The sequence below is a fragment of the Protopterus annectens genome, chromosome 4.part1, assembly GCF_019279795.1.
Source record: "Protopterus annectens isolate FY-2018-M chromosome 4.part1, PAN1.0, whole genome shotgun sequence".
Taxonomy (NCBI): Eukaryota; Metazoa; Chordata; order Ceratodontiformes; family Protopteridae; genus Protopterus; species Protopterus annectens.
The window spans coordinates 32,788,333-32,811,446 of record NC_056734.1 but is presented as its reverse complement, the minus strand read 5'-3'; positions in this window follow the sequence as shown (position 1 = coordinate 32,811,446).

The following is a 23,114-nucleotide window of genomic DNA, read 5'->3' as shown; positions in this document are numbered from 1 at the left end:
CGGCAGGAAACTAACAGTGAGGAGATATGCAAGGTCTACACTTTAAACATGGATCACGGGGTCCCTTGTGGGACACCAAAAATTTTCCATGTAGGCAAACCTGTGATGATTGACGCAATCAGGATGTAGCTGTACACGGAACAGTAGGTTGTGCAAGTCTGACAACACATGGGTTGACAAAACGAACGACTTGTGTCCCATCACAGGGAGAGTGGGCAGTGTGTAGGGGTGTGTTCATACCCCAGCTGCGCTCACAGTTAGGATGAGTGCTCTAGAGCCGTGTCAGGTAGAGGAATCATGGATATGCAATCATGGGCCTAAGTGTGCAGGTGTTGGTTGGCAGAGCTGTATTAGGCCCGCCCCGTGGAAGTAATTAATATTCCTATGTGGGTATAGCAGACACCCATACCTCCCAATCCTTAAGAGCACATCTACTGGATAGTCCGTAAACCATTGGGGGAACACATAGAGACTATATCAGTGAACTGTACCAAAATTATCATGGACGTCCATGATTACAAATCAGAATCTAACACAGTCCCAACTAAACCCTTCTAGAACTAGTGATATTAGGTGGACAGATGGTGGAATACACGTAATGAATAATGACAACATGTATGAGTCATAAACAGCATGTACCTTGACAAATGTGTATGAATACATATGCTCTGGGACTGTCACTGTGTCAGGTTAACAGTACTAATCATCTAAATGTGTCCCTGATGGTGTTATGCAGTGTCCCTGACTCAGTGTTCATTCTCCCCAATTCGTATGTGAGGTCTGCTAGTAACAGAAAGTGCATATTCTGCTGACCTCCTTAGGTAGATGATAGCATAATAGGTTGGGGTTACCACCTTTTCACCTTTGTGAGGGACACTCCTCTTTGGGCAGTTGTGTCCTGCAAAATAAATGTTATTATGGCACATGGCCTGTGATTTAGGGCAAAGAATCCATATATTGTCTGTGGTGGTTGCATAAAATGATTATGTTGTGTCTGAAACACCTAGATTTTATAGGAAACAGTATTAGCAACTATAATGCTACAAGAATAACCTTTTATTTAGGCAAAACGGTGAAGTAGTCTATTTTCTACTGGCTGTGGGTATGTGTTGCCCTGCCAAATCTGACATCTCTACATAGAGGTCCTATAGGGCTGCCACCTTTCAAAATGCCCAAAGTGGGACCTGCTCCGTAGAAATGTCAGACATACCAGGTCCGAACATACCTACAGCCGTGCATAGTACAGAACTATACGTATTTGCACAAATAAAAGCTTAGTCTAGTAGCAGTCCACTTGCTTATGCTACTTCACATAACATATAGAAGTGCCATATATACAATAACTGTTACATGCAACTGTTAGAGAAACGTAGAATATAATATTGTCCTGTAATAAGGACATTTGCTATGTCTTGATTATTTTCACATGACACATCCACCTAAGGAGGGACTGTCCCACGCAAAGTGGGACAGGTGTTAATCCTAAAGTCCCACCTCGGCCAATTTAAAAGGTGGCAAACCTACAATAGGTATGTGGTAGCATGACCCGGCAGACAGATGTGGGTCCCAAAACACATTTACTTGTCTGCATTGCAGATTATCGGTTCCCATTTATCAGCCAGATGGGAGCAGATTGTATGAGGAACAAGCATATAATATGATTAACTCACTGGACAGGCTGCCGATTCCGTACAATTGAACACCATGCCGTCGCCTAATGGTCAGCGATACCCGATACTGTAGTCATGTAGTCTGATGTAATAGGCATCACAAGGAAATGCGCTCACCCAGCGTGAGTGACACATGCAAGTACCAATGTGCAAGTGAGGGAGCGAGCGGGTGTAAGCGTGTTTGGCTACCAGTATGCGAGTATTGCACTGGTAAAGAAATGCGAAGGCTAACCAAGTGTAAGAAGCTGTAACCAGAGGTCATCAGTGCTTAACTCTGCGCAAACCCACACACAACCGCTCCCAACTGCTTCAATGTACCTTACTCCCTCCCTATCCAATGGGATTGTTCTGCCCGCAAACAAATAACCATCCTTTGCAAGTGTTGGTAGCAACACCCTGTGTACACAGCTAATGTGAATTACCAATACACCATGGCAAATATACAGACAATAGACAGTACCACACACATACCATACAGCACAGTCATCCAACAGTATAGCAATGTACCGGCAGATATGTCTGGACCACTGGTGTTTGCAGACCTGGCCGTCTTGTATTTACATGTGTGAGCATGCCCAGTATGACCATTCCGCATGTTGTCGACTGACATTGCCGTGATACCTTCATGTGTTTGCGCATACCCAATATGGCCAACTGTATCGCATGTGTTACATGTCCAGGTAGTCTGTACTGTGGTGCCGACCTCTGTGTTGTTCACTGACAGGTGGCATGCTGTGTCTGCAGGGTATCCATCGGTCATGTGGCATTGACTGTTGCTACATTTCTGCACAGCATGGGGGGACATCTGACTGTATCCACATTCCTACACAGCACCGGGGGGGGCACACCTGACTGTTGCTATATGTGTACGTTGGAAGGGGGGCACACCTGACACTTGTACACTTTTGCTACTACTGTACTGGCATGTCAGGTACTCCATTTCAGTGTGTAGACCTACCTATTGTGCTGGCTAGAAGCATACCAGTGTACTCCAGATCTTAGCTTTAATTACCAACATATTAGTTTCATATGTCCTAGCCTTCACAACCTACATCCAACTGCCTGGCATGCTGTGTCTGTCTGTGTGGGTCTATGGGGGGGGTCATCCATATGGCATATTCAGAGGCCATAGTACAGCATTTGCCTGTGTTGGTCTACACCTGTCCAGCTGGTTGAGACTTGTCTGGGCTGTATGGACACACATGATGCTCAGCCCATTACCCACAGTGGGTTATGACACCCTGTGTACTACTGGCTACTATGGTGACCCCTGTATGTGCTACAGATGTCATGGTGCCACTATGGACATCTGCTGTCTGCTGCCTTAACATTCGGCCACCAAATTCCCTAGCATGCTCACATCCATACCATAGCTACAGGTACCAACACACTCTAATACAACTGCCAATTGGTAGGTTGATTGACTTACCTTGAGGGTGTGCCAGACCTGAGGATGGTGCTGGAGGGTTGCCTATGTTGGATGCACATAGTGCACTTTCTATACATGGCTGAACGCAGGTAGTGTAATGTTTGGCATCCCTTTTGCTGTCTGTGCGAGTCAGAGAGGGTGACATTCCCTGGGTCCCTACTGTGTCAGTGCATATGCTATGCATTGCCTCTTTGCCTAGGCCCGGTCATACTGGGCATGCCTCCTTCCGCCTACTGGGTCCAGCTCAGGTTGTTCCTCCTCCAAGTCACTCTGTGCCTGTACAGGCCTTGGCATTGGTGGGGGGCTGTGTGGCCCTGCCTGATGCTGTTCCTGCTGCAGCTGTTTCTGCAGGATCATATTGTGTAGCATAGCACATACCATAACAATTTGGGTGCATGTAGCTGGTGAATAATGCAAGGCTCCACCAGAACCATGACCTGAGCATCCCAAACACACGCTCTATTATATGTCTGGCCTGTGCGTGTGCCTTATTATGGTATTGTTGTTCAGGTGTGTGTGCATTTCTGATGGGTGTCATCAGCCACGGCTCCAGTGGGTACCCAGCATCCCCCACTAGGTGACTGTAGGGGATGTCCATATTGGCAAAGCTGTGGTACAGCTGTGTCAGATGCCATATATCGGAATCGTCATAGCTTTCAGGGCAGCCAGCACACACATTCAGTATAATGCCCTGGTCATCGCATACGACCTGGCAGTTGATGGAGGGGATGCCCCTGCAGTTAATGTAGGCCCTACCCTGCTCACTGGGTGGTGCTTTGATGCATACTTGCGTGCAAGCTATAGCACCCACTACCCCAGGGTAGTCTGCCATTTGGGGGAAGAGACGCATATTGCTGGTCAACACCTCACATGTGTTGAGGAAATGTATGTGCTCACTGGCATGTGGTGACATGGCATCCAGGAACTGGTGGAATACCCTGGATGCAGATGCCTGTGAGATCCCCATGATATCCCCAGTTGTGCTTTGGGAGGTACCTGTGGCTAGTATACCTAGGCTACACATACTTTGGTATCCACTGGGATGGGTTCCCCTCGGCCTGTTCGATGTGTCAGGTGCAGCCGGCACAGCTCAACAATCTCCTGTAGGAGGTCTCTGTCCACCCCATAGTGCTCTACTATCTCCAGCTCATGTAGCCCCTGGTAGGTTACCCTGGGTCTGTACAGTCTTGTCTGTCTCCTCACTTAGGGTAGTTTGGCAGCATTCACATCCTCACCACCCTCAGCTTCCTGCACATGTTGGTCTATGTTGCCTGCTGCAGCCCTTCTCATTTTGTAGGATTGTTTGTTAAAATTTCCCCACATGTATACACCGGTTGTGTAGAGTGTGGAAAAACCCGAGGGGATGGTGTTTGCTCACTTTATCAAAGTGTTCTGGGCCGGGCTGGTCTGCCGGGCCTGTAATCTGCTGATGCTGATAAATATCACCTGTTTGCCCAGCTTGTTCACCTTAACTACTCTCCTACTGCTGTTGTCCCTCCCAATTGCACTAGGCAGGTATAGACACACCCCTAGCTTAGGCGTGCTAAGCTAGAAGCAATCCCAAGACACAGGGCACCAATCTATGTACAGTATGCCTGACACCACCCTCATGGTTTCAGCTATATTCGAGTCCTGCACCTGGCTATCTATACACATACACTCTTGGGACCTGCATCACACCCTGGGGATAAATGGGATTCACTATTTTTCAACTTGTTTGCATAGTATTGTCTTCTAATGCATAGTTACATGACCCATACTGAGCCTCCCCAAAAATAACCACTGGTTACTGTCGCGCAGACCCGCACACAACTGGTTAAAAGTGCCTTACTATCACCGTATTCAAGGTCCCTTGTTCTTCCCAGCAACAAAACAACCGGCCTCTGCACCGCTCGAAACCAGGACCCTGCACACCACAGGCGATGTGCTTTACCACTAAGCCATGGCAGATATACATACATCTGAGGTTATCACGTACAGATCATCCAGCACAGGCATTCAGCAATATAGAACATGTATTCCATCATGTAGATTTCTGTGTGCTAATGTCCACATATATAAATATATATATATATATATATATATATAGATATATATATTTATATATATATATATATATATATATATGTATATATATATATATATATATATATATATATATATATATACATATATATATATATATATATATATATATATATATATACACACATATACATATACACACGTACGTAGATATAGAATATATATCTCAACAGCGGACCACGTGACAACAAAGCATTAGACAAGAATGAAAAGGAAACCACATGCGCCTCCTGCATTATACACTGGTGTTAATATCAAGGCAAGTGTGTTTCTGTGTGTCACATGGGTTCAGACTGTATTAAGGGTCAGATTAGGGCTGCTGACATTACTCACCAGACCTATTGCCGAATGGATGTGTATGTCTTGCCAACCCAGTCTTTTAGCCAATTGTGACATTTATGGCCACTATATAGGAAAACAACAAAACACGCTCCTCAACACAACCAGTAGCTAGCCACTCACAGACACCAACACATAGGATATGACTGCCAAACACACACATCTGTTATGCCTTGGAATAGAACACCTACCTGTCTATTCTATCTCACTACAGCATTACGCAGTTACAGAACGCGCTACCAAGATTACTGGGGCATAGCATTCACAGAGGTGTACTTCTAGGTGGGTGACATCATCAGCATTGGCAAAGACGGCGATAGGGATTGTATGGAGTGTGAGCAGTCTAAAAGCATTATTTTGTTCCCAGGCAGATGGAGACACACACAAACACACACACAGTTGGCATGGCTGGTATTAGAATACTGACCTAACTACCTTATCACACTATAGCATTACGCAGTTACAGAACGCACCATCGAGATTACTGGGACACAGCACTGCCAGCGGTGTACTTCTAGGTGGGTGACATCATCAGCATTGGCAAAGACGGCGATAGGGATTGTATGGAGTGTGAGCAGTATAAAAGCATTAGTCTGTCCCCAGGCAGATGGAGACACACACACAGTTGGCATGGCTGGGATTAGAACACCAACCTAACTACCTTATCACACTACAGCATTACGCAGTTACAGAACGTGCTACCAAGATTACTGGGACACAGCACTCCCAGAGGTGTACTTCTAGATGGGTGACATCATCAGCATTGGCAAAGACGGCGATAGGGATTGTATGGAGTGTGAGAAGTCTAAAAGCATTATTCTGTCCCCAGGCAGATGGACACACACACACACACACACACACACACACACACACACACACACACACACACACACACACACACACACAGTTGGCATAGCTGGAATTAGAACACCGACCTAACTACTTTATCACACCACAGCATTACGCAGTTACAGAACGCGCTACCGAGATTACTGGGACACAGCACTCCCAGAGGTGTCTTTGTAGATGGGTGACATCATCGGCCTTGCTAACGGTGGGTATAAGAAATGTATGAAGTGTGAGCAGTATAAAGGTATTACTCATTCCTCAGGCAAACGGGGAGACACACACACACACACACACACACACACACACACACACACACACACACACACACACACACACACACACACACACACACACCAAGTGTGGGACTAGAAAACCGACTAACTACTTTATTACACTACAGCATTACACAGTTACAGAACGCGCGACTGAGATTACTGGGGCACAGCACTCCCCGAGGTGTATTTGTAGATGGGTGACATCATCGGCCTTGCTAACGGTGGATATAAGAAATGTATGGAGTGTGAGCAGTATAAAGGTATTACTCAGTCCTCAGGAAAATGGGGAGAAATACACACACGGCAAGTGTGGCAGTAGAACACCAACCTAACTACTTTATTACACTACAGCATTATGCAGTTACAGAACGCGCCACCGAGATTAATGGGACACAGTCCTCCCAGAGGTGTATTTGTAGATGGGTGACATCATCAGCTTTGCTAACAGTGGGTCTAAGAAATGTATGGAGTGTGGCCAGTCTAAAAGCAATTTAGAGTCCACCGGCAAACGGGGATAGACATACACACACACGCCAGTGTCGGGTACGGAACACCTGCCTATTTACAAACGACTATTACAATACTACATATATACGAATTGCGTCACACAGACTACACATGTCAAGGCTGTCATTATGACCGTCTGGGAATGCAGACATAAACAGGGATGCTGGCAGTTAAGATGTACATATATGTGAACCTGTGTATTTACAGTATGAATCCATCCTGACCTGGAGTATGCCCATCTGTGGAATGGACGACTACTACCACTATACAGGGTTACAATGGCCATGCCCATACACAGAGGCACATAACCAACACAAGGTTTCACTGGGCATGGTCACACACTTAGTAGCACAGGGCTGGTCGGAATGCACTGTGTCCATCTACACAAGGATATACTGGGCATGCTCATACACTTAGCATAGGGGGCATGCTCACACACTTAGTAGCACAGGGCTTGTCGGAATGCACTACTATGTGTCCATCTACACAAGGATATACTGGGCATGCTCATACTCCTAGTAGCACAGGGCTGACTGGGATGCAATCTGAATCTAAACACGGAGGGCCACAGTGGCCATGCTATTACAAGTAGACGTAAATAACACATTGTAATGGGCTCTGGTGTTGGTAGTTGTCATTGTTAGCAGGAACGCTGTTCTACATATATTTGACACTGGTCTTTAACAAATAAGCTGTCAATCTGGGATGACATGGCTGACATTAGGCAGGCCTTTGACCCATATCACATGCATCCATGATACAAGGGAGTGTAGATATTACCCAAGTTGCATCTGCCCACACAGTGCCATTCCAAGGCAAATGTCCTAAACACAGGTTAACTCCCATACACCTACAGGACAGCGGCATTGTTTTCTTATGCTAACCTGCGCTAGATGTGTAGCGTTCATATTCACAGCTGGCCACTATAGATCCAACAATGGGGAGTACTGACATCTGTGCAGTGAGGAACACCTGGCTGATGTCTCTGTAGTGCACAATAGCACTACCACCATATACCTCAGAACCTAGCACTACCACCATATACCTCAGAACCAGATATGTGGGCCATAACACAGGTACGGACCGCTCCAGGTGGTGTACCCACATACATAATGGCCACTCACATGTACTGACCAGTCTCCCCACGAAAGGCATCACAGATGAGCCATGTGCAGGACACAGTGTCACATGCTGCATTCTAGAATGCAAACTGCAGACACCACCATGCACTCGGACCACCACCACCATGCAACCATACATGTTGTATGACACCTGTGTACTGTACTAAGCTCTACATCAACTGTAGACAGTACACTTGTACTGACACAGTTGCATTATATGTTATGCAATGCAATGCAATGATACCACTGTCTGTGACCAGGTCAGCTGTACACATACCAAGGGCCCTCAATACTGTCCACCATTAGCAGATGTCTGTTGCTGTACACCAGTACACACTCTCATGTATGTATATGACATACATGTACCTGCCCTGGGTATGTACATGCCACACACACAACATATCTGTAAATAGCATAGCTGTTGTAGTCCTTTGTGCAAACAGGTGGCTACAGCCATTACACACATGCACATGGAATGTAGGTCCATGGCTGCTGAATGCTAACAGTACATAAAGTGTGATATCAATGTTGACAGAGGTAACATCCCCTCTGTACTGGTCACCCATCACATCATACAACAGTCCATGTGTCATGTATGTTATTACACATATCCGCCAATTGCAATGCCTACAAACATGACCAAATGTCAGGATTGTAGGACCTACACACCTGTACACATAGTGTTGTGCATTCAGATAACATGCGTGTGCAGTTGCTGATGTATGCAGGTGGCGTGTATCCTAGTACATCATGCAGCTGCAATGCAGCCTCAACATTGCCAACTGTATATGGTGATATGCTGAATGTACAGAAAGATATGTACATACAGGTATGGACAGATGTGTTGAAATAACTAAGTGGCGGGGCATCTTTGCAGATGGATGTTTGCTGTGGACAGCTCACAGGTGTGTCACAAGTGGTCCTACAATACCCTGTGTAACTGGTAAGCAATGGTTTCATTAATTGAAGGACATAACACACAACTTAGACAGTGGTCTGGGTGATACCGAAGGTAAATCACTTGACACCTGTTAATAGATATGACATCCCTAGTGCATATATCAGCACTGTTGGCACAGGAAGCATCAGTACAGTTTGTAACATGTGCAATACTGCTGTACGTCTGACAAAAAACAAAAAAATCATCCTTGTTTCCCATCTTTCCTGACCTAAGTAGTCAAATACAGGCTTTGCTGTACTCTGGACTTTTGGAAAGTTCCTGTGTTGCCCATTTCCTTTCTTGGATAAAGGGAGGCTTCTTTGTTCACCAGTGGCAGTGGGAAGCTTGGAGCAGCCTATCTATCCCTGGAGGAGTGTTCCCAGCACAAGAATCTGGTAGTCTATTGGCCGTTGTGGGCCAATTTCTAGCTCTTTCAAGTCCCCCTGTATAAAACCCACTTTGGTAGCGGTTTTCGCTTGTTACTACACAGCCAAGCTCATTGTGGTCCTGCAGAGTGGTGCTAACAGCAGAGAGGCTAAAAGAGCGACTGCTAACCTGATAAAATTGTTTGTTTTCCTGCTACTACCTGGGCGCCTGTCCGATCTAGCTAAACTGCAAGTATTTCTGCTTCTTGAACTGTTTTAAACTGTTTAAAGTTGTTTTGCACCGCACTTTTTAAAGTTTGTCCTGTTTATTGCTTTTACCTGTTGAGGCTACACACTCCAAATTTAAAAAATGTAAATTAATGGTTTGGGACCCCTACAAAATGTATTAAGAAGATTAGTGCTGACTTTTGGGGTTTCCAAGATTGAGTTTTAAACCCATTTTGAATGTAATTTGAACTATATGACAAAAACCCCTTACACAGAGTATCAGAAAAAAGATAATGAAAACCCCCAATTGTTTTTCCTGTAAAAACACCTACCTTCTTTTAAATTTACAGTTTAAATTAAAGGCTAAAGTTACTGGGAAATTGAGTATTTAGGTTGACACTGTTGGAAAGCATTGGGGGTTACACATTACCCCGGCAGTGGAACCCAAAAACCCCACATTATGGGGTTTTTCCCCCCTCACTTTTCCCTTTATCTTAGGATTCAAAACCTTGTTTGGCACAGACCATTCTTTGGGGTTCTCACAATGGCAAAAGGTGGGATTTGGATGGAATCCTAGCATTTCCCGGAAGGAGCCCCACATTTGGCTGGCTGGTTTCCACCTAACCCTTTTCACTAGCTTATTACTTCCCAATTATTTGGTCCATTTTCCCACAGCCTAAGGTTCAAGGGGCCCTAGATTAGAGGGGAAGGTGAGCTAAACTATTTTCCCAATGGACCCAACAAAACACCCCCTTTAACTTTATGTTTAAACCGACTCTTTTTTTATTGCATTCCGTTACAAAGGACCAATTATTCCTGTCCAAATCAAATATGTAACTTTCCTGCCTAGGGGTATGAAATTTTTGGTTGGTTTAATTTTAAAACCATTTTTTAAAAGGGAGCCACCCCATTTTAAAAAACCCCCCCTTTTTTTTTAAAAAGAAAAAAAAATTTTGGGGGCCCCCAAGTTTTAAGGGGTTTTCCCCCTTTTTAAAATTTGTTTATTTTTTGGAAAAAGTTTTTTTGGGGGGGTTTAAACAAACCCCGGGGTTTTCCCAAACAATTTTTTTTTCCCCTTTCCCATTAAAACCCTTTTTTTTTAAAAATTTTTTTTTAATTCACCCCCCTTTTGTTTTTTTTTTAAAAAAGTTTTTATTGCATTAAGCAGGCAAGGGGGCCCTTTTAAAACAATTTACCCCTTTTAAGCCCCCCCTTTTTTCCCCCAAAACAATTCCACGGGGTTTAATTTCCCCCCCTTGTGGGGAAAAAGCCCTTTTAAATTTTTTTAGTTCCCCAAATTTTAAACCCATTTAAAAAGGAAAAAACCCCTTAAAAGGCCCCCCCCAAAAAAACCCGGGCACATTACCCGGGGGGTGAAAGCACTTTTTAAAAAAAAGGGGGGGTTTACCTTGGGCCCGGCACACCACAGCATTACGCAGTTACAGAACGCGCTACCGAGATTACTGGGACACAGCACTCCCAGAGGTGTCTTTGTAGATGGGTGACATCATCGGCCTTGCTAACGGTGGGTATAAGAAATGTATGAAGTGTGAGCAGTATAAAGGTATTACTCATTCCTCAGGCAAACGGGGAGACACACACACACACACACACACACACACACACACACACACACACACACACACACACACACACACACACACACACCAAGTGTGGGACTAGAAAACCGACTAACTACTTTATTACACTACAGCATTACACAGTTACAGAGCAGCGACTGAGATTACTGGGGCACAGCACTCCCAGAGGTGTATTTGTAGATGGGTGACATCATCGGCCTTGCTAACGGTGGATATAAGAAATGTATGGAGTGTGAGCAGTATAAAGGTATTACTCAGTCCTCAGGAAAATGGGGAGAAACACACACACGGCAAGTGTGGCAGTAGAACACCAACCTAACTACTTTATTACACTACAGCATTATACTGCAGTTACAGAGCAGCCACCGAGATTAATGGGACACAGTCCTCCCAGAGGTGTATTTGTAGATGGGTGACATCATCAGCTTTGCTAACAGTGGGTCTAAGAAATGTATGGAGTGTGGCCAGTCTAAAAGCAATTTAGAGTCCACCGGCAAATGGGGACAGACATACACACACACACCAGTGTCGGGTACGGAACACCTGCCTATTTACAAACGACTATTACAATACTACATATATACGAATTGCGTCACACAGACTACACATGTCAAGGCTGTCATTATGACCGTCTGGGAATGCGGACATAAACAGGGATGCTGGCAGTTAAGATGTACATATATGTGAACCTGTGTGTTTACAGTATGAATCCATCCTGACCTGGAGTATGCCCATCTGTGGAATGGACGACTACTACCACTATACAGGGTTACAATGGCCATGCCCATACACAGAGGCACATAACCAACACAAGGTTTCACTGGGCATGGTCACACACTTAGTAGCACAGGGCTGGTCGGAATGCACTGTGTCCATCTACACAAGGATATACTGGGCATGCTTATACACTTAGTAGCATGGGGGCATGCTCACACACTTAGTAGCACAGGGCTTGTCGGAATGCACTACTATGTGTCCATCTACACAAGGATATACTGGGCATGCTCATACTCCTAGTAGCACAGGGCTGACTGGGATGCAATCTGAATCTAAACACGGAGGGCCACAGTGGCCATGCTATTACAAGTAGACGTAAATAACACATTGTAATGGGCTCTGGTGTTGGTAGTTGTCATTCTTAGCAGGAACGCTGTTCTACATATATTTGACACTGGTCTTTAACAAATAAGCTGTCAATCTGGGATGACATGGCTGACAGTAGGCAGGCCTTTGACCCATATCACATGCATCCATGATACAAGGGAGTGTGGATATTACCCAAGTTGCATCCGCCCACACAGTGCCATTCCAAGGCAAATGTCCTAAACACAGGTTAACTCCCATACACCTACAGGACAGCGGCATTGTTTTCTTATGCTAACCTGCGCTAGATGTGTAGCGTTCATATTCACAGCTGGCCACTGTAGATCCAACAATGGGGAGTACTGACATCTGTGCAGTGAGGAACACCTGGCTGATGTCTCTGTAGTGCACAATAGCACTACCACCATATACCTCAGAACCTAGCACTACCACCATATACTTCAGAACCAGATATGTGGGCCATAACACAAGTACGGACCGCTCCAGGTGGTGTACCCACATACATAATGGCCACTCACATGTACTGACCGGTCTCCCCACGAAAGGCATCACAGATGAGCCATGTGCAGGACACAGTGTCACATGCTGCATTCTAGAATGTAAACTGCAGACACCACCATGCACTCGGACCACCACCACCATGCAACCATACATGTTGTATGACACCTGTGTACTGTACTAAGCTCTACATCAACTGTAGACAGTACACTTGTACTGACACAGTTGCATTATATGTTATGCAATGCAATGCAATGATACCACTGTCTGTGAACAGGTCAGCTGTACACATACCAAGGGCCCTCAATACTGTCCACCATTAGCAGATGTCTGTTGCTGTACACCAGTACACACTCTCATGTATGTATATGACATACATGTACCTGCCCTGGTATGTACATGCCACACACACAATATCTGTAAATAGCATAGCTGTTGTAGTCCTTTGTGCAAACAGGTGGCTACAGCCATTACACATGCACATGGAATGTAGGTCCATGGCTGCTGAATGCTAACAGTACATAAAGTGTGATATCAATGTTGACAGAGGTAACATCCCCTCTGTACTGGTCACCCATCACATCATACAACAGTCCATGTGTCATGTATGTTATTACACATATCCGCCAATTGCAATGCCTACAAACATGACCAAATGTCAGGATTGTGGGACCTACACCTGTACACATAGTGTTGTGCATTCAGATAACATGAGTGTGCAGTTGCTGATATATGCAGGTGGCATGTATCCTAGTACATCATGCAGCTGCAATGCAGCCTCAGCATTACCAACTGTATATGGTGATATGCTGAATGTACAGAAAGATATGTACATACAGGTATGGACAGATGTGTTGAAATAACTAAGTGGCGGGGCATCTTTGCAGATGGATGTTTGCTGTGGACAGCTCACAGGTGTGTCACAAGTGGTCCTACAATACCCTGTGTAACTGGTAAGCAATGGTTTCATTAATTGAAGGACATAACACACAACTTAGACAGTGGTCTGGGTGATACCGAAGGTAAATCACTTGACACCTGTTAATAGATATGACATCCCTAGTGCATATATCAGCACTGTTGGCACAGGAAGCATCAGTACAGTTTGTAACATGTGCAATACTGCTGTACGTCTGACAAAAAACAAAAAAATCATCCTTGTTTCCCATCTTTCCTGACCTAGAGTAGTCCAAATACAGGCTTTGCTGTATTCTGGACTTTTGGAAAGTTCCTGTGTTGCCCATTTCCTTTCTTGGATAAAGGGAGGCTTCTTTGTTCACCAGTGGCAGTGGGAAGCTTGGAGCAGCCTATCTATCCCTGGAGGAGTGTTCCCAGCACAAGAATCTGGTAGTCTATTGGCCGTTGTGGGCCATTTTCTAGCTCTTTCAAATCCCCCTGTATAAAACCCACTTTGGCGCGGTTTTTGCGCTTGTTACTACACAGCCAAGCTCATTGTGGTCCTGCAGAGTGGTGCTAACAGCAGAGAGGCTAAAAGAGCGACTGCTAACCTGATAAAATTGTTTGTTTTCCTGCTACTACCTGGGCGCCTGTCCGATCTAGCTAAACTGCAAGTATTTCTGCTTCTTGAACTGTTTTAAACTGTTTAAAGTTGTTTTTGCACCAGCACTTTTAAAGTTTGTCCTGTTTATTGCTTTTACCTGTTGAGGCTACACACTCAAGTGCGCTAGCCTGTGTTACATATTTATTGCATTTTCGTGCTGTTTTTTGCAAAAAAGAAAAAAAAATTATCCTTGTTTCCTATCTTTCCTGACCTAGAGTAGTCCAAATACAGGCTTTGCTGTATTCTGGACTTTTGGAAAGTTCCTGTGTTGCCCATTTCCTTTCTTGGATAAAGGGAGGCTTCTTTGTTCACCAGTGGCAGTGGGGAGCTTGGAGCAGCCTATCTATCCCTGGAGGAGTGTTCCCAGTGCAATAATCTGGTAGTCTGTTTGTTGCAAAAAAGAAAAAAAAAAATATATCCTTGTTTCCCATCTTTCCTGACCTAGAGTAGTCCAAATACAGGCTTTGCTGTATTCTGGACTTTTGGAAAGTTCCTGTGTTGCCCATTTCATTTCTTGGATAAAGGGAGGCTTATTTGTTCACCAGTGGCAGTGGGGAGCTTGGAGCAGCATATCTATCCCTGGAGGAGTGTTCCCAGTACAAGAATCTGGTAGTCTATTGGCCGTTGTGGGCCAATTTCTAGCTCTTTCAAGTCCCCCTGTATAAAACCCACTTTGGCGCGGTTTTTGCTCTTGTTACTACTCAGTCAAGCTCCTTGTTGTCCTGCAGAGTGGTGCTAGCAGCAGAGAGGCTAAAAGAGTGACTGCTAACCTGATAAAAGTGTTTGTTTTCCTGCTACTACCTGGGCGACTGTCCGATCTAGCTAAACTGCAAGTATCTCTGCTTCTTGAACTGTTTTAAACTGTTTAAAATGGTTTTTGCACCTGCACTTTTAAAGTTTGTCCTGTTTGTTGCTTTTACCTGTTGAGGCTACACACTCAAGTGCGCTAGCCTGTGTTACATATTTATTGCATTTTCCTACTGTTTGTTGCAAAAAAAAAAAAAATGATCCTTGTTTCCCTTCTTTCCTGACCTAGAGTAGTCCACATACAGGCTTTGCTGTATTCTGGACTTTTGGAAAGTTCCTGTGTTGCCCATTTCCTTTCTTGGATAAAGGGAGGCTTCTTTGTTCACCAGTGGCAGTGGGGAGCTTGGAGCAGCCTATCTATCCCTGGAGGAGTGTTCCCAGCACAAGAATCTGGTAGTCAATTGGCCGTTTTGGGCCAATTTCTAGCTCTTTCAAGTCCCCCGGTATAAAACCTGCTTTAGTGCGGCTTTGCGCGATTTTGCACATAGCACAGCATCAGGCAGCGCTGCTTAATTGGGTTTAAACCATTCTCAGCTCCACAAAGTCTGCTCTTCACTTTTTCCCTTAGAACTGATCTAGTTCTCATAACAAACACCCTATTCCCACTCTAAAGCCTGGCACTTGCTCACTAAAGAAATTATATAAGTCAGCACTAAAAAATTAAAAGCACTACACCCTCACAAATTCCCCTTGAGTACTTTGATCCCCATTGGCCCTTTTTTTCAATTATAAAGGAATTCCCAAAACTATTCTAGCATGTCCAAAGGTCAGTTGTCAATCTCCTCTCCGGTCCAGCTGGTGAATCTGGGAATCTTGAGGCAATGCTACAACTGCCTCTTGTACACAGACAACCCTCTCCTCCTCCCAACAAATTCCAACACATGTGAGAGATGCAACCATATAGCCGAACTGGAGGCTAATCTCTCTCAACTCAGTACTGGCGTAACCAGTCAGGAGGAGAAAGAAACCACACCCACTACAATTCCAGTCTCACATAGACCTACCATGACAGCAAACCAAACACATAAACACACAAAAACATACTCGGAGGCTCTAAATAAAAATCTGCCTAAGCAGCAGAGACCTCCAAAGCAGACACCCAAGCAACCGCTACCCCAAAACAAAACACGTGCAACACATAGCTCACAAAGCCAGTGTGCCGAACAGTCACAGACCTTAAGGCTAAACAACACACCTGATACACTTGTAGTAGGTGACTCTATCGTCAGGCACACTGACGTCCCGCTCACCAGGCTGAACAAGGAGAAGGTCACGGTGAGCTGCCTGTCGGGTGCTAGGATCCGCCACATAACACAAGCACTCAGGTCACTCCAAGACAAGTACAAATTTGACTCATCATTGTCCATGCTGGTGTGAATGACCTGAGACGTACCTCCCTGGACTACATGAAAAGAGACATAGAGGAGCTCTCTGAGCATGTAGCCCAGGCCGGTATGACCCTGACCTTGAGTAGCATCTTACCCTCACCAAGAATGATGCCACAATATGAAGACAAGATGATCAATTTCAACAATTGGCTTAAGTATTGGTGTCATTCAAAGGGGATCCAATACCTGTCTGCCTGGGATGACATGCTCGACAAGCCACGATGCTTCGCTAGGGACAGCTTGCACCTGTCACCCCTGGGCTTTCGGATATTGGCAAAGGCTCTTGCCACCCCCATAGTGCCTTTTTTAGGCAAGGATCAAAAGACAAACCCATCTCCATAGGTATCACAAGGGATAAGAAACTAAGAGTAATGCTACTCAATGCCAGAAGTCTAAACCTCATGATGCACGCACTCAAAACTCTCCATAGCATGGAGAACATCGATATCTGTGCAGTAACAGAAACCTGGTTTAAGGCTCCCGAGGGTATCCCAGCACTGCCAGGTTATACCTCATACCATGTTTTTCCGCCCCAAAACTTGGACCGAACCACAATAGGAGGGGGAGTATCAATATTCGTCAAAGATACCCACACCTCCAGGTTGGTGGCATAGCACGAAGCATCACAGACTATCCATGTGCAACTAACAGTGGGTAAAACTGCCTTCCAGTTTATAGCCTGCTACAGACCACCCTCCCAAACCCAGGAACCCCACTCGGCCTTCCTGAGAACACTGGAAAATATGAAGTTCTCTCCAAACACCATTATATTGGGCGACTTCAACTACCCTAACATAGACAGGGAGTATTACTCTAGCACCAACACCCTAGCCCAAAGATTCCTAGAATTTATAAACTCAAATGCTATGGAACAGCTTGTTGCCACTCCACAAGAGGGGAAAACATACTGGACCTGATCTTCACCAACATGGGGACTCTATGCTCCAGACCAGAAGTGTATCCCTCACTGGTAAGATCAGACCATAAACTAATCTCACTAGATATTCACATCCCGACCCCAGCACCTGCCCAAAAAACCACAGTGAAAAACTTCTCTAAAGCAAATTTTACACTCCTCAAAACCGAGGTGGAATCCTTCAAAGCCCCCAGGCCTGTGGAAAATACGGCCCAGACTGCAGAATCCTTTATAAACGCATTCTATGACAACCTTCAGGAATGCATGGATCATGCAATCCCAAATAAAACCAAGACCCAATCCTCCAAAGTTAGGCATCCTGTCTGGTGGACCCCAGCCATAAACAAGCTATACAATAGAAGGAGGAAGCTACTACATGATAGAGCAAAATCCCAAAAAGGGAAGGCATCTCTGATCAGTATTAGCAAAAAACTACGGGCACTCATAAAATCGTCTAAGGCCAGCTCTGAGAGAAAAATTGCACAGGACACTAAGGATAATCACAAGGCTTTCTTTAGTTATGTTAGGAACCTGGGTGGGAATTCCCAGATATGCTCAGAATTAGTCCAAAGTGACAAAAAATACACCGAACCCACAGACATTGCCAACATCCTAGCTGACAGGTTCAGTGCAAACTTCTCCCCGCTTCCCCACCAAAAGGGCAAATATCTATCCCAGCAGAGTGCTGCCCCCCTGACATCTCAGATGGTCAGGTAAGAGCTGCCCTCTCCAAAGCAAAAAACACAGCATCAATGGGACCAGACGGTGTCCCGGGCTGCGTCCTATATGAACTCCAAGAAGAACTAAACCCAAACATAAAACTACTGTTCAATCTCAGCCTTACTACAGGATATGTACCCAAAGAGTGGCGTACAGCAACAGTGGTCCCTCTCCACAAAAGTGGTGCCTCAATGGATCCTAGAAACTATCGCCCCATAAGCTTGACTAGCTTGGTCTGCAAAGCTATGGAAAGGATCATCATGGACCTCATAAATAAAGATATTGGGGACCTACAGACACTGGATCTACCCAGTTCGATTTCGTTAAGGCCAGATCCTGAAAACCTGGTCAATTTCTTTGAAAGAGTCAAGTCAATAAGGCCATTGATGAGGAAGTTGGTCCACACAGCCCCTACCTGGACCTCAAAAAGCCTTCGATACAATACTTGCAGATAGAAGCTTAAATAAATAACCCTATGTCATAGATGGGTTGCAAACTGGCTCAAGGACAGAACCCACATGGTTTGCTGGAGCCATGTCAGACTGCAAACCAGTTACAAGTGGTATCCCACAAGGTTCAGTCTTGGGACCTCTCTTGTTCGGTATATATTTCTCAGAGGTACGGAAGGACTGTGGCTGGACAAGTTCGCAGATGACTGCAAAATGGGCACCATAATCGACTCTCCAGCCGACACAAGCATCCTACAAAAGGACCTCATAGAAACAGACAACTGGTGCCAGAGCCTCCAAGCTAAATGCCAAAAGTGTATAGTCATCCCTTTGGACAAAGTGCCCACAAATTAACACATAGGTGGTAATCCATTAACGGAAGAAGTAATTAGGGACCTGGGGACCCAAGTTGATAGCAATCTCTCATTTGACAAAAGTTGTTAGAAAAACATTTTATAGCCCAGCCCACCTAATCATGAAGGGATTCACATCTAGATCAGGGAAGTCATCGTGCCTCTTTACTCATCCCTCATCAGGCCCATAATTGGTACAATGCCCTTTTGGGATGTACCTTACCAGACACCTGCAGCAACTGGAAAGACCCCAAGTACCTCACCAAGAGGATCAAAGGGCTCAAACATATGCCACTGTTGTTAAAAGAAACTCCAGCTCTACTCAGTGGCATACCGCCTGCTCAGAGGCTAAAGCCATGTCCACCCTGGAATTAATGGACATGCTGCACCTCAGAAAATCATCCCATCGAGCTATCGCGCTCGAGAGAACCTCAGCACTGAAATAAATAGGATATGCTGGAGGGACAGATTCATAACCCAGAGGCTCCCTTCACTCTGGAATAAAATCCCAGTCCAGGTTAGGCAGAGTCCCTCACTGACTCTCTTCAAGAGGAATCTTGATGAGTGGATGGGAATAGTAGCTGGGTATCACTTCTGTGTCACTGTTAGACAGTGGGCAGTATGAAAAATGGCATAGCAAAATCCATTTAAAATGGGTGGCGAAAGCCAAACACACTCTGGCTAGGCTTATAAACACCCTAGGGCAGATAGCCTGGTATGAACCTATGAACCTATGAACCTATACATAACATGAGCTAGGCAGGTCTGAGATTCACAGTACTGGCATGTGTGGTTGCGTGTGTGTCCATATTTATCATGTATTGTGGGGAATGCATCTCAATTGTTGCTCACTCTCCTGTACACTAGTGTACACATCTGCAATGTAAAAGCAGGACATAGGCAGGGGTATGTCATCTCACATGTGAGGTATCTGTATGTGCATGACATAGGTGTGTTAATTACTGAATGCCACAGTGTGTGTATGTAGGGTTGACTGGTCCCTGGGGTGAGGATGTATGTTACCATACTGAACTGATAGGACCCCTCCCACCATCCAGGCTATGCATTTAACTATCCGTGTTGATGTCACCGATCTTAGGCAGTACTGACTACCTGTACATGTGTATTCTCTGTGGTGCGTCATGTACATGCACAGTACTGTAATGATGAATTGCACATAGGCAAGGGTCCTCAGCACACCAATAGCAACTGTGTGTGAGTGTGTGTTACTGTGCCGGTGAAACCGTGAGTGTGTGTGTGTGTGTGTGTGTGTGTGTGTGTGTGTGTGTGTGTGTGTGTGTGTGTGTGTTACAGTGTCACTGAATACATGTGTGTCAATACCTGAGTGTGTGGGTGCAGTTGTGTGTTGGCATCCTGTCATGGGAATGTGTATTACTGATTCCCATTGAGGCATCACACTTCCCACTGGCCTCTACCCTTGTAATCAACTAGACCACTCTCTTACCTCACCACTCCATGTAACTGTACCTGTGATGTCACCCTTTATGGATGTCATGTCTGTGGCCACAGTAGCTTAATACACAGCTATCATGCACTTGGAATGGTGGCCGTGTTTGTAACGTGGGACATTCTCACTGGCATGTGACAGCTACACTGTGCATGCTGGTATATTCATACATACCTGTGAGTAGTCCACATTGACATATGGGACACTTAACTGCAAACACTGACATCCACCGGCACGTGCAATTAGACCTGAAGAAGGACAGCAGAACAACATGACCAACATGCATTTACTGTTGTTACACAAGACACATACTATTAACAGTATTGTACACCTGTACTACATGGTATATCTGCTGACTGTCAACAGTCCTCAACATTTGTAAACTACACATATCATCCTAGTCTGTTCACCCTATGCATCAGACCATATGAGCATGTCCCAGCACTGATGGTGTGGATGTCAGGATGCGGCACAGGCATCATCATATGCACAGGGTGTTAATGTTTGTCAGAGGCCTAGGCTGCACTGTTGTTACACAAGACACATACTGTTAACAGTATTGTACACCTGTACTTCATGGTATATCTGCTCACTGTCAACAGTTGTCAACATTTGTAAACTACACATATCATCCTAGTCTGTTCACCCTGTGCATCAGACCATATGAGCATGTCCCTGCACCGATGGTGTGGATGTCAGGGATGCAGCACAGGCATCATCATATGCACAGGGTGTTAATGTTTGCCAGAGGCCTAGGCTGCACCATTGGATGACATCATGTGTGTGGGCTTGGGCCTTTGATCTAATTGGGCAGGTGTGGATGTTATGCATGTGTATGCTGCGGTGCCCTACATATGTGTCCAGTGTGTACGTGTATGTCTGCACACAGTTCTCCCATGTGTCTGGCCTACACAGGGGTATTATTGGTAGCTGCAGACAGTACAGGCGAGGTTTTACAATTCACAGTTTCCGGTCACGGACATATGATCTGTGCCTACCAGGGGTTGTACGGGCACTACCAGACAGAGGTGCAGATTGGGTACTGTCTGATGTCACTAGTCCACTGGAACCATGTCCTTGTTGGGACCATCCCAGGCCACGTGCACATGGCCTGCTGTGTCATGGTGTGGACAGCACAGCACCAGATGCACTGCTGCTGCTACCACCACTATGGGAGTGGGCATATGAGGTAGCTCATACATGTAGACCTGGCACAGGTGATGTAGCAGGCCTACATCCACATGCCTGATGCCTCACACCTACAAGATGTTCCAACACAGACAGCTCACACTCGCTGATTGTCATGCCACGGTCAAGGACTCCAACCATGTCACCCAACCGTCTATCCAAAGCATCAGCAATCTGCTGTTGAGCATTTACAATTGCCTGGATGCTGTTGTTTAAAGAATGGACAGCAGCATCCAGGCAATTGTAAATGCCTGGATGCTGTTGTTTAAAGAATGGACAGCAGCCCTCTGTAGCCTCTGATCTTCTCTGTTGCACCATTCAGCACATGCCTGTGCCTCCATTACAGCCTGAAACATGCATCTGGTGACACCAGCTGCTGTGCTTTGTCGTGCAGGAGCATGTTGGTCAGAGGTCCTCCTACGAGCAGCACTGGCCACGTGCCTGTGTGGGGCACCACCAGTAGTTTGGCTGACACCATTGTGTGCAGGCACACCTTCCATAGCCCCCACACTTGTATGTTCCAAGCTACTATGCACCAACTGTCCTTCCTCTAAGGCCACTAGTGATGGGGTATGTGCAGGTATGGGATCTGGGTGCGGGGATGAGGTGGATATAGATGGAATGGCAACCAATGGCACAGTTTCAGCAACTGACAACTCTGCCTGTGACCCAATCATATGTTCATCATCACTGCTAAAGTCTGTGGGGACACTAACATCTGATGTACCGCAGGAAGGCAATGCACCTACATCACCTGTGAGGACAGACAAGAACTGTACATTACAATCTATACAATAGACACACACACACACACACACACACACACACACACACACACACACACACACACACACACATGCATGTGATATGACAGAAGGCATGCAACATACATGTGATACGGCAGACGGCATGCAGCGCAGACAATAATAGTGATAGTTATCATACATCCCTAGGTTGCACACAGCATGCATGTGTGATAGCAGATGGCATGCAAATTGTACAGTCATAGTAGTGGTTAGCATACATCTCTGTGTTACACCATGTGGACCAGCACAGGTTAACAGTACACCTGCCTGATGTGTGGCATATAACCTTGATAATCACATGTAGTATGACGTGATCTGCTAACGTGTGCAATGACATGCATACATGTTTAACACAATGGTGTCCTGTCGAATATATACTAGGGCAATGGTGTACCAATTCAGTGTTGTCGTTCCACCCTACAGATATACTGCAAATTTAGCTGATGT